General features: G+C 34.9%; 1 long non-coding RNA gene across 1 annotated transcript in view; it reads left to right on the top strand.

Moving 5' to 3' along the window:
- LOC309484259 overlaps window positions 1–6,835 on the top strand; it is a 159,585-nt gene extending 152,750 nt beyond the window's left edge. The window contains exon 4 of the long non-coding RNA XR_014200793.1: window positions 6,757–6,835. This is a non-coding gene — a long non-coding RNA (uncharacterized lncRNA). The remainder of the gene's footprint in view (window positions 1–6,756) is intronic.
- Window positions 6,836–12,262: the final 5,427 nt, after the last annotated feature.

Below are 12,262 nucleotides of genomic sequence, written 5' to 3' on the forward strand. Positions count from 1 at the left end.
TATATATATATGTATATAGATGATCATAAATGCATGTTTTGTTTTCTGTTATAATTTATAAAGATACTGGGTAACACTTTATTTCAGTGGTCCACTTTAGATATTCTACATGTCAACTAACTCTCATTAGAGTATTAGTTCACTGTCTGCTTAATATCTGCTAACTCTTTATTGTGATGCTCCCCAACAGTAATTTGAAACTACATTTGTAACTTTGTAAATGTGTAACTTATACTACTTACCCAAACCCTAACAGTCATAATGAAAGAGACACTTTTGATTATTACACTTGAACAGTCAAGAAGTTTCATTTTTTTAATTCCCGTCTCAGTTATGAGCATCTGTGGCAGTTAAATAGATATTTAGGCAGTTAAATAAAGAATGTGGAAAACCTCAGGCAATCTCAGTTCAAGGATCTACTTGTTTACTACTAACAGTCTACAGTCTAATGCTCTACTAATGCTCTAATGTGAGTAGACATGTAGTTCACAAATTACCTATAGTTAGTAGAATGTCTAGGGTTGGCCATCAAAATAAAGTGTTACCAGATATTAGGTTACACTTTAGTTTAAGGTGTCAGTATTACAGTGTAATTAGATATTTAAGTACCATTAACTACATATACTTAATATAGGGTTATGGTTTGGTAGAGGGTTAGTTGTATGTAATTATGCATCATTTACAGTTATTACTATTTAGTAACTACATGTATCTGTAACAAGGACACTGTAAAATAAAGTGTTACCAGATATTGAAATGCAATTTCAAAATATTGGCGTTTCAGCCTTCAGCTGCGTGTGATGAATTAGAGCCTCTAGAATGTGGGTCAAAAGAAAGTGTCAATTGTTTCATCATGTCTATCTTGGACAATCAAAGGCTCTGTGATGCTTCACACGGAGGAGAGCCGCGGTTATGAGGAGCTGGAAGAAGCTTTTCTCCTCTCCTCCGCTGCAGTGGCTAAGAGGTTTAGCATGTTGCTGTTCACTCTCCATGCATTATTGATCAGAAGGGTCAGTACGCTCACTCTTTGCTCAGTTAAGCCCGAGTAGGTGTTCCTCAAACAGCTAGTTAGGGATGCAAACACTCAGCTGAGAGCATCTGAGGATTTGTTTTATGGGCATTTTAAATTATCCTTTAGCCCTTTTTTATAGTGCACAGATACAATGCACAGATACAAAGATTTTGCACAAGTAAATTCATCATCAGTTGATTATCATCACCAGTAGACAGACACACACACACTACTTTCTAATTGTGCAATTGTATGTTGAACATGCAGTTAAAATCAAGAATTTGGGCTTAAATATATATGGTTTTATTAGAGTCTGTTTTTAGGTGTTTTCCCCCACTTTTTTACATTTGTCTTTTTATTTGTCTTCACCAATGCTGCAAATATTCCGTGTAGTTTATCAGTTAATAAAAATATTTATTTAAAAAAAAAAACCTGCATGCATATTACACATGCAAGAAATAGCAAAATACTCTTAAAATATTTAGATGGTTAGATGGAGTCTAGCATGTCACACCACAGAATATATGAACTTCGTAAAAGAATATACTCTGTTTCCCAAGTGTGTGTGTGGCCCTGGTAAACGTTGTGGGGATATTTTGGCAAAAAGATGGAAATATCTAAAATCCTTGTCCTTGAAGGGACATTTGTTGTTCCCCATGAGGAAAATAACTAATAAATTATATTAAGTGATGTTTTTTGAATATGTAAAAATGCAGAAAGTTTTCTGTGATGGGTAGCTTTAGGGGTAGGGGATAGAATACACTTATGCAGTATAAAAATCAATGTTAAAAAGATCTAATTTACTCCAAACCATGAAAGACACAAATTTGACTATTACACTTGAACAGGTTCATTTTTTAAACTCCCCTCTCAGGTTTGTCTGTGTTTCTGCGGTGGTTGAATAGATATTTAGGCAGCTAAATAAAGAATGTGAAAACCCTCAGGCAATCTCAGTTCAAGGATCTACTTGTTTACCAGCGAGCAGAGAAAAAAAGACAAAGGGAAGCAGAAATTCACAAGTCAGTGACTCAGTTGTATGGCGGGAGCAGAGCAGAATAGATCAGAAAAAAAGTTCCCTGGTGGAAATACCATGTCCTGCTCATAACTGCCAAGATGATTCCTGCTTTACCTGTCCGTTTTTCAGCTAAACAGCCAAAGCATGCTGCTAAAAAAGCAACTACATGTTAAATAGCTATAAAAATTGTATAATTTTAATACTTCCAGGTAAAAATATTCAAACGCATCCCTGTTTCCCGTTCCATGATTGAAAGGACTTGTGATTGAATTTCCACATTGTGCTCCCGTCTGCGCCCCAAGAGCCTATTCGCTTTGATATTAACATGGCTCTGTCATTAGAACGCATCCCATTTGGCCGATTTATGGGGTTTATGGGTAAAATAAGATGCCGAATGAGACAATACAATGCATTTGTGTTCTGAAGCAGTATGATGAATTAATAATTGTGAGTGCCCATTTTCCAGATTATCGTAGCCTCACACGCTCTAATGTTCCACACAGGCCTAAAGATGAGGCAGACTATTGTAAAAGTCATGAATAATGTCTTTTTGGTGTTTTGTGCGTTTCCACTCAGAGAAAAATGGGCCAAGATGGAGAGAAAACGCGCTAAAAATGCATTTTTCTTCCAGACTGTCCATCCTACTCTTTCTGATGTATTTATGTTCTTTGCTGATTATTCATTCATTTTCTTGATGAGCTGAGGCGGGTTGCGGATTGTGCGAAGGTGGTCTTGGAGGGTCCCGTGTGGCCTCGGCCGTGTTCGGCTTCATGCTTGGCAGGGATCTGAGCTGGACCGGACTGGACTGATTGGTCGACTGGACATCTGCAGCCGGAGGGTGATCAGTGTCATTCCACCTCTCTGACACATGGCCATGGGACACAGAGACCAGAGAGATGGCTTTGATTGACAAGAGGCTTTGTTAGGCCATGTGCTTCCTTTCACACACACACACACACACACACACACACACACACACACACACACACACACACACACACACACACACACACACACACACACACACACACACACACACACACACAGTACACTGAATCTTATTGACATTAATGAGAATGTTTAATGGATTGCTCACTCCAGATATAATATACCTCTTTGGTCTTGGTGGAGGTTGGAAGATTGTAATAAAGAAATCACAGTTAAATTTGTATTCATATTTAAAAAAACTTGAAAAAGTCAGAGTGGTATAGCCAGTGTGCAGGAAACCATTTAGTTACCATATGACATTTAAACAGTGAAACAGGAAATGACATCACCTATTCCTGTAGACCATCTTGCCTGTGTCAAGTTCAGGACATGGTAAGATTAGGTTTCAGAGGTCAAATGGTGTAACTCAAAGAAAACATCATGCATGTTTGTCAGTTCTTTTAGAGTTATTGACATATAGGCCTACTATTACAGTTTTTTAATATTAATATTTGTGTTATATTTTTAACAGTGTCACTGTTACCCATCTTGCACTACTGTAGTAACTATGTAATAATCATGTAAATTATAAATAATTACAAACAACTAAGCCTAAACCAAACTGTATTGTTTTTTTTGTCATTTGTATATATTTTTTTAATTGTCTATAAAGTTTTTATTACTTTTTTATTTTATTTAGTTTTAATTATTTTACTATTTCAAGTTAAAGTAAACAAAAATTAGAATATATATTTAAATAAAACACTAATTCTCTCTCTCTCTCTCTCTCTCTCTCTCTCTATATATTCTGAATCTGCCATATTTATTTTCCTTTTTTCTCATTTTCATCGTCTCAATTCCAGTTCAGACAATTCCAATTCTGTTGGAATTTGTATTAGTTTTGTAATTTGTATTAGTTTCTGTAATTATGTCTATAAAGTCTTTATTACTTATTTATTAGTTTTATTTAATTTAGTTTTCATTATTTTACTATTTCAAGTTAAAGTGAACAAAAATGAGAATATATATTTAAATAAAACACTAATTCAGTCTCTCTCTCGAACACACACGCACAGCACACCCTGTATTTATTTTCCCTTTTCTCCTTTTCTTCATCTCAATTCCAGTTCAGACAATTCCAATTCTGTGGAATTTAAGATCGTAGTTATTACAGATTACCATGTAAATCACATACAAATGATCAGTGTAAAAGTAATTGTGAAAGCTAAATTAGTGCAAAGACATTCCAATGTTCTTTGAAATGCGTTGCAGTGGGTTGTAACTGACTATTTCATAGAAAGGTTGCTTAAACTGCGCTCAGCCGATGCACTATACTGCACTAGATTGACCATTTCAAATGTAATTTTCCATTCTTGCTGTTGAATGTTATTGCCATAGTGTTTTTGAGTGTGTTAAACCAAACTATATAAATAAACCGAGGTCCAATTAATAAAAGAACTCCCACAAAAGGTCAGTTTGAAGTATAAACTTCTGGCTGCTGAAGGGGAGGATGGTGAAATGACATTATCCGGTGGATTTTGGAGGACAGTGTGCTTCTCCCTCACTGCCTTGTTTATTTTCCACCTGAATAAGCACATTTGAATTGATTTGAGAGGAGTGCTGATGTTTACATTAGCATGCATTACTGTGTCACGCTGCCTACACACTCACAACAATGAAGACTGGCCATCATCAACTTCCCTTTTTTCTTTAATACTGCTCCAAATAATATTCATAAGTTTGCTGCGAAACACTCCCACCCCCGTTAGGCTCTTCTGATCACTGTCTTTAAGATGTGTGTGTGTGTGTGTGTGTGTGTGTGTGTGTGTGTGTGTGTGTTATGAGTGGCCTCTGTCTAGGATTGTTTTATTTTTTTGAATCTCCTACTTTTTCTTCCACTCAATAAACAACAGTGGGGATTGCGGTTTTCTTGGTGTGAATCCATTTGTAATTGGATCTGTCCTCACTTTTGCTTTTTGTTGAACTTGACACAAAGTTCAATGGAAATTTACCTAAATCTGCCAGTCTACCCTAGAAATGCAAAGCCTGATAGAATGTTTAAATTGAATTCAGTGTTTTAATCACTGTCTTGGCCGAAGTGGTGGAACAAGTCCAAGCTTAGATGGAAGAAAAAAGAAGAAGAAGATTTAGTTTAGAAGTACAGAACTGTGTAAAAATGCACAGATTTAGATTTTGAAATAATTTTTAAGTGGCTTGATATTTTTTCCTCCTGAATTATTTACTGTTAAAACATTTTCTTTCAATTGTTCCCCTCTTTTTTTATAGTCAGGTATTATGGGATGCCATTAGCAATGTACTGGATTTGAAACTCCCCATGAGTACAATGCGCATCATCAATATGTTTGGTTCATTTATTGTAAGAGAAAATAAAATAATAATAATCTGCTAAAATGTAAATACATTTCTGTGCTTAAATTGAAATATATTTATCTGATAAAAATGTAATGTTCATCTGATGAAACTGTAATATTTACCTGATTTAGATATATAACTAAAATAATTTAAACAATTTCTAGTATGTACCAAAAAAAAAATATATATATTTATATATATATATATATATATATATATATATATCTGTCAAAATAGCATACAGCAACAGTTCTGGTTTTCGTCAGGTTTATGTTCTGTTTTATGGACTTGTATTTCATTTGTTTCCCTGTGCTCTTTTCCTGCTTCCTTTGTTCCCCATTTTCCCGGTTCTTTTCCATTTTACTAGGTAACTGATTATGCCCTTGTTTGTTTCCATGGTTACTGATTGCGTTTTGCACCTGTTTCTTGTTCAGTTTGTTTTCTCCTGTGTATTTAAGTCCTCAGTTTGATTGTCTGAAATTGTCTTTATGTTAGTGAAGTTGTTATGTTGTTTCCTGCGTTCCAGAGGGCTGTTTACACAACACCATTTTCAACCAAAAAATGGAGAACATTTTATGTATTTACATGACAATGCCGTTTTAGGAGCCTGAAAATGGGTTTCAAAGTATTTGAAAATTATACCATTATTGTCTCAAAAAAGCAAATTTGTGAAAATGGTGACATAATACATGCGTATTACGTGTTCATTCTATTAAAGGAGTGTTTACAAAAGTAAAATTACAGGGATCATTTTGACAATATTGTCGTTGTACCTGAAAGACGCAAAGGACAAACTTTTCCATTTTTAGTACATCGTTGTCGTGTAACCGTATCCTAAGTCTTTTTTTTATTATTATTTATTTTATTAAATAAACACTGTTGCAATTGAGATCCTCTACTCCTCTTCCCTTGCCTGGTTTTTGCAGTCTCTTGGGTTTTTCTTTTCAACATTATTAATTATAGTTATTCTTATGAATGAATGAATTATATTGAAATAAAAGATTATTATGAAATATTCAGTACTGATGTTGTGATGCCGTCGATTCATCAACTACTTTTTATACTCGTTTCTAGTCACGCAACTTTCTTCCCCAGTCTTCAGGAGTGAGCGCTCCCAAATTTTCTCCCCTGGTTGGAAACTCTTGATGGGTGCTGTCTAATGGACCATAGAGAGATGTTGAAACCTTTTTTCAAGGTTAATGCATTTAGAGTGGAGACACGCTGTAATATCCTCATAGATCAAAGGTTTGGCCAATATCTACTCAGTCCACAGGATTCACCTGAACATTTCTCCACAAGCCCCACATTCTTAGAGTTAGAGGCTGATAGCACTGTATCAAAGCATCAATACACTGTTTAGATAGACATCACGTGTCATTTTGTTTTCCAAACAACCAAGTTCTCTTTGGAAATATCTAAATATAGGTAGTTTCCAATCTGACTTCTGACCTGTAATGCTGCCTGAATCATAATCATACACTGTTCATTTGTTGGGCAGATGAGAACTGGTTATCGACTGAGCCTGGTTTCTCCCAAGGTTTTTTTTTTTCCTCCATTCCAGTGGTTCCTTGCCACTGTCGCCTTTTTCGCCTTTGGCTTTTGGCTTGCTTAGTTGGTGACACTTAATATTCAACAATATTATTGATCTGCCTGCATTAACACCATTATATGAAAACTGAACTGAGCTGGACGATGACATCACGGTTTTCTCCAAAGCGACTATATATATATATATATATATATATATATATATATATATATATTAACTAAATTAATAACTTTTTTATAACAAAACCGAACCATCACTGAACTTACTTAAGCTGGACTATGACACTATTTTCCTCTAGATCTGCTGCCTCTGTTATCTCTGTAAAGCTGCTTTGAAACAATCTGTATTGTAAAAAACGTTATATAAATAAAGGTGACTTGACATTAATTTAATTGCTTTAAATAAACTGCATCTCAAACCCACTAAATGTCCTGTTTTTCTAGCCAGGGCTCAACAGAATGTAGACTAACTTGAATTAACTAACACTAACTTGAATACTCAACCATAATTTGAGCCTAATGTTTCCCCATTTATGATGTAAAGGCATGCTTTTGAATTAACCTGCGTACACCTTCATGTGCTCCTTTTCCTGAGAATAAAAACATGCTGCAATGTGAAAAGTGAAAATCTGCAGAGCTAATAACCCACGAAAAGGACTTTTTGAGTCCTGTTGATCTACTGTACAATAATAATAATAATATTCCAAATAATATTTTTTTCATTTGAATAAAACCAGTTAAATTAGAAGCACACTTGTTTGACATAAAGTGAAATTCTCTTTTTGTGTCAGTCATGTCCTTCATTATATAAAGGTTACTAAAGGAAGTGCATCAGGAGTTGTTGCTGCTCCTGCTTCTTTCTGGAGGCCGATTAATGGAATGGAGTGGAGGTGAGACAGCCAGGACTGATGGAGGTACGTTCCTCTGGGCTTTACACACCTTTCCTACCTCCACCTCTCAGCACAGAGTGACATTACACAAAAATGCCCCATATCCATGAAAGAGACCTCGCGAACACACACACACACACACACGACCTCCCTAAGCCCCAAACCATTATTCCTCCATTCCTTCTGTAGCGTTGAGCTTTAAATCCAAACTGTGCCCTCTCTCAGCTCAGAGGAAAGCAAGATAAAAAAAGAAAACAATGAGAGAAAAGTAGTATGAACTTTTTTTATTGAAAAATATTAGATATGTTATATTAACTATTATTAGACTTTTTTTTGCCAATTGCCATACCTTTTTATCATGCCTCAAATGTCTTGACCTTCTTGGTTGTATAAATGCTCAAAATATTATTTAATAAGACTGAATCAATCTGACTACATTAGTTTCCACCAACAAAAGTCATCTGTAAGGGTCAGATTAACCAGAAATTGATACTTAAAGCATGTTCAGTTGTGTGTTACTTTGTACAACAATGCCACAATATCAATATAATCTTTTGATATACAAATGTGACACAGGATGGGACCATTTTTATAGCATGGCATAAGGAATCATCTAATCTCAGTTTTTACAGTGTTGACTACATTCCTCCAGCTCAACCATACTTATATTACCTAAGTTTTTGTACGGAAAAAAAGTTTTCTCCTTGAAGTTTAAAATACAGTAAAAACAGCAATATTGTGAAATATTATTACAATCTAAAATGTTATTACTCTAGTCTTCAGTGTCACATGATCCTTCAGAAATCATTCTTATATGCAGATTTGCTGCTCAAGAAACATTTCTTATATTAATGTTGAAAACAGCCGTGCTGTTTCATATATTTTTGTAGAAACCATGATACGTTTTAGTAAAAAGACGCAAAAAGAAAAAGCATTTGTTTTGAAATAAAAAAATATATTTTGTAACATTACTTTACTGTCACTTTTGACAGTATTCAATGCATGTTTGCTGAATAAAAGTATTTAAAAAAGCTACAAACTAAAGTCACACAGATGTGGTTTCTATACTGTATTTAGAAATATTTCAGATTTGGTAACAGGACTGTAAAAATTGCAAACCTCATATGAGACAAATATAAAACAGTTCATGCATTATTTAGCTTGACCTCCTCAGGCTGACGATCAGTATCTTCTGAAGGTCAAGCACCTTCTTTAACTGACCGTTTGTTGAAAAAGAAAAAAATGACATTATCTTCTTAAGAGTTTCAGGCCGTATTTTGTTTCCTATTTGTGGAAAGCGGAAATACAAAGGACGAAAGAAATAAAAGCAAGCCTAGGCAGACAAAACACATTAGACATTCATCCCGATGCTCCCTCTAAATCCAGCCCGGCTTCTGGAAGATGTACCGGAGGCCGATGCCTCTTCCTGGCCCTTCCTGCCACAGCGAAGCCTCATGTCCCAAGGAGGGAAGTGTGTGAAAACACAAAGTCCGAGTCCCCTGACGCGACCGCCACCGAGGCCCAGAGTGTGAGAAGAGGCCTACATTTGATGCCTGACTGCCCAAATCTTCCGCAGAATAGTGGGTTGAATTCCCCGGGGCTGCTGTCTGCAGGGCCGGAGAGCAGGAGATGGAGAGGGGAAGGCACAGTAATTGTACCAAGGTCTGTTGAGATTTTCTTCAGAGCGGCTCTCAGTAAAAGGAAAGCAGTCCCTTGGTAGTGCCTGCAACTTGGGCAGAATAACCAAAAAAAAACAGTGTGCACTCACATATGAGTAATATTCAATTTACCACATGAAAGCCCATATGTTCAATACAACACATCGGTCTGCAGCAACCAGTGAGCTGTTCTAGTCCTAAAAAAGACAGACAGAGCTAGACCTGTTCCTTTTGATTTCCAACGGCTCCTGGACTGCTAATCAACCACCTAATTCTGCATGATGGCAGTTATAACAATGATAGGCCAAAGGAGAATTTATCGTGTGAAACAAATAGATCTAGCGTTAAAATTGAACTGAAGCTCTTTTCATACACATGAAGCGGCAAAATAGTCATATAGGTCATTGCATAAGTAAGATTCGAATTGCATTCATTGAATGCTTACTTTTTTTATTGACTTGTTGCCAAGTGTGGTAAAATAAGGGCAACATAGAAGCTTGTTGTTTTAAAATTGTGAGAAAAAGTAAAAAAAAATACAAATAAAAAAAAAGTTTAAAATCGCTAAAATACACTGTAAAAAATGTATTGTCAAATTAACAGTAACTTACTGGCAACAATTATCCAGTAGTTGCTGTATTTTCATTCAACAGTAAAATTACTGTAACACTAAATACAGTAGTGTTAAGCATACTGTACAATTAAATACATTATTTTACTGTCATTTTTTACCACGTTAAAACACAGTATTACACCGTTGATTTTTAATAATACTGTATAGTATTATACAGCTATGAAATGTTATTTTATTACTTTTATAGTGCTAAGTGTGTTACCTGTAGAATATGTAGAAAATCTGTAGGAATATTATTTTAACAGTTAATGGGAAATAGAAAAAAGAACAATTGAAGCTTTAACTGCACAACAAGGTTTATTGTGTATTTTTAAACAATACATTAGTAATAAAAATGTAATATAATACAACAATAAAAATCTTTTTTAAAAGACTAATGAACAATATATATTTAATAATTAAGATCAGTGAACAATTAATGTATTTCAATTCATGCAAAAATTATCCTGAACAGGTAAAAAAGAAACTTAGAAAGAAAGCAAGACAGGTGAGGATGAAGGCCAGGTGAGGAGGGTAGTGATGGTGTCAAGTGGTAGAAGAGCGACAGCATTTCTGATAATCCTGCAAAGGAATGATAAGCACAAATCAATCAGAGGCAAAACATACAACTAATAATCAAAAAAACCTAACTCACATTATCAACACCTTTTTAGGAGAATTTTTTTTGCCTATGGTATCCACCTTATTTTTCACGGAAGAGTGGGCACGGCCATTTATAAATGAAATGTGTCTGGCTTCCGGTGTCATACGCTTATAGTTATTTCTAGCTGTACAAAAAAGCTTGCTATGCTTCTTGATATTTTGATGTATTGAATTTGTCATAATTGTAAACACTAGTTTGTAGCACAAATATTTTTATTATTTACAGCACTTTGTTATTCATCTCGATATTTCCATATAGCAGGTAATTTACATTTACATTTTACATTTATTCATTTAGCTGACGCTTTTATACAAAGCGACTTACAATTGCTATATATGTCAGAGGTCGCACGCCTCTGGAGCAACTAGGGGTTAAGTGTCTTGCTCAGGGACACATTGGTGTCTCACAGTGGATTCGAACCCGGGTCTCTCACACCAAAGGCATGTGTCTTATCCATTGCGCCACCACCACCCGCACATTCACAGAAAATAGCTTAGGTAGGCTAATACTTTAGTTTTTACATATAAGAAACACGTTCAACATGGACACGCAAGCGGTTTTCTGTGGTAACGAACAAATACTCTATAAAAGAGAATGAACATGTCCTGTATCAGAAGCTAAAGTAATAAATATTGAGAAGGCAATGGCCCATATTCTATATCTCTGACTCCAAACAATCGGCCACTGATCAGGGCTGCGTTTCCCCAAAGCATTGTAACCTTAAATTGATTATAGAGCAATTACCACCAATGGTCTCTACGATCAATTTAGGCTTACGATGCTTACGATAGTCAGTTCCTTTCATAGATATGTCTGTCAACTTTATGCTTACTAATTTTAATGATGAAAAAGACATGCGTGAGCTCACGCCGTGAGAGGTGAATGTGAACGCTGAGCGGCAGCGGGTTAGATTAAATTAACGCAGATAAGGTGTGTATAATTTAAACTAAATAACTCCCGCTTGATTGGGGCTAACAGTAGCTGCTGATCATTTCTCTTCTGTTCGATTCTCGATTTTGAATCAAATTTCATTTAGATATATGCATAGATTTGATTTTAGATTTGATCATAGATTTTAAATCTATTCTATGCATATATCAAATTGAAATTTGATTCAAAAGAGAATTCCCAATTTCAAAAGTACCGCCTCTTTTGAATCAAATCGTGACCCAAAGAATCGATTTGAATCGAATTGTTGAATCAAAAGATTCCCACCCCTATTACATTTCATTTTATTTTAACTTTACCTGTTGTCTTCATTATTTAATGTATGTTTGAGAACATTTAAAACTTAAAATAAATAAATATTTGACATTGATTGTGATAATGATCAACACTGACTGATATGAAACATTTTATCAAGATGATTTGACCATATCACTCAACCCTATTTTTACCATTTCATGTTTTAATTAAAACTTATTTAAAGAGATGTTACAATTATAATATAAAAATACAAATGATTTGACTTATACAAGGCATATTTGTTAAATGGAAACTGTGAAGGGAACATAATTACATTTTAAAACAGACTATCAATTTGAAAAATGTATGGTTTAAGTCAT

The sequence above is a fragment of the Leuciscus leuciscus genome, assembly GCF_965113295.1.
Source record: "Leuciscus leuciscus genome assembly, chromosome: 20".
In the NCBI taxonomy this organism is placed as follows: Eukaryota; Metazoa; Chordata; class Actinopteri; order Cypriniformes; family Leuciscidae; genus Leuciscus; species Leuciscus leuciscus.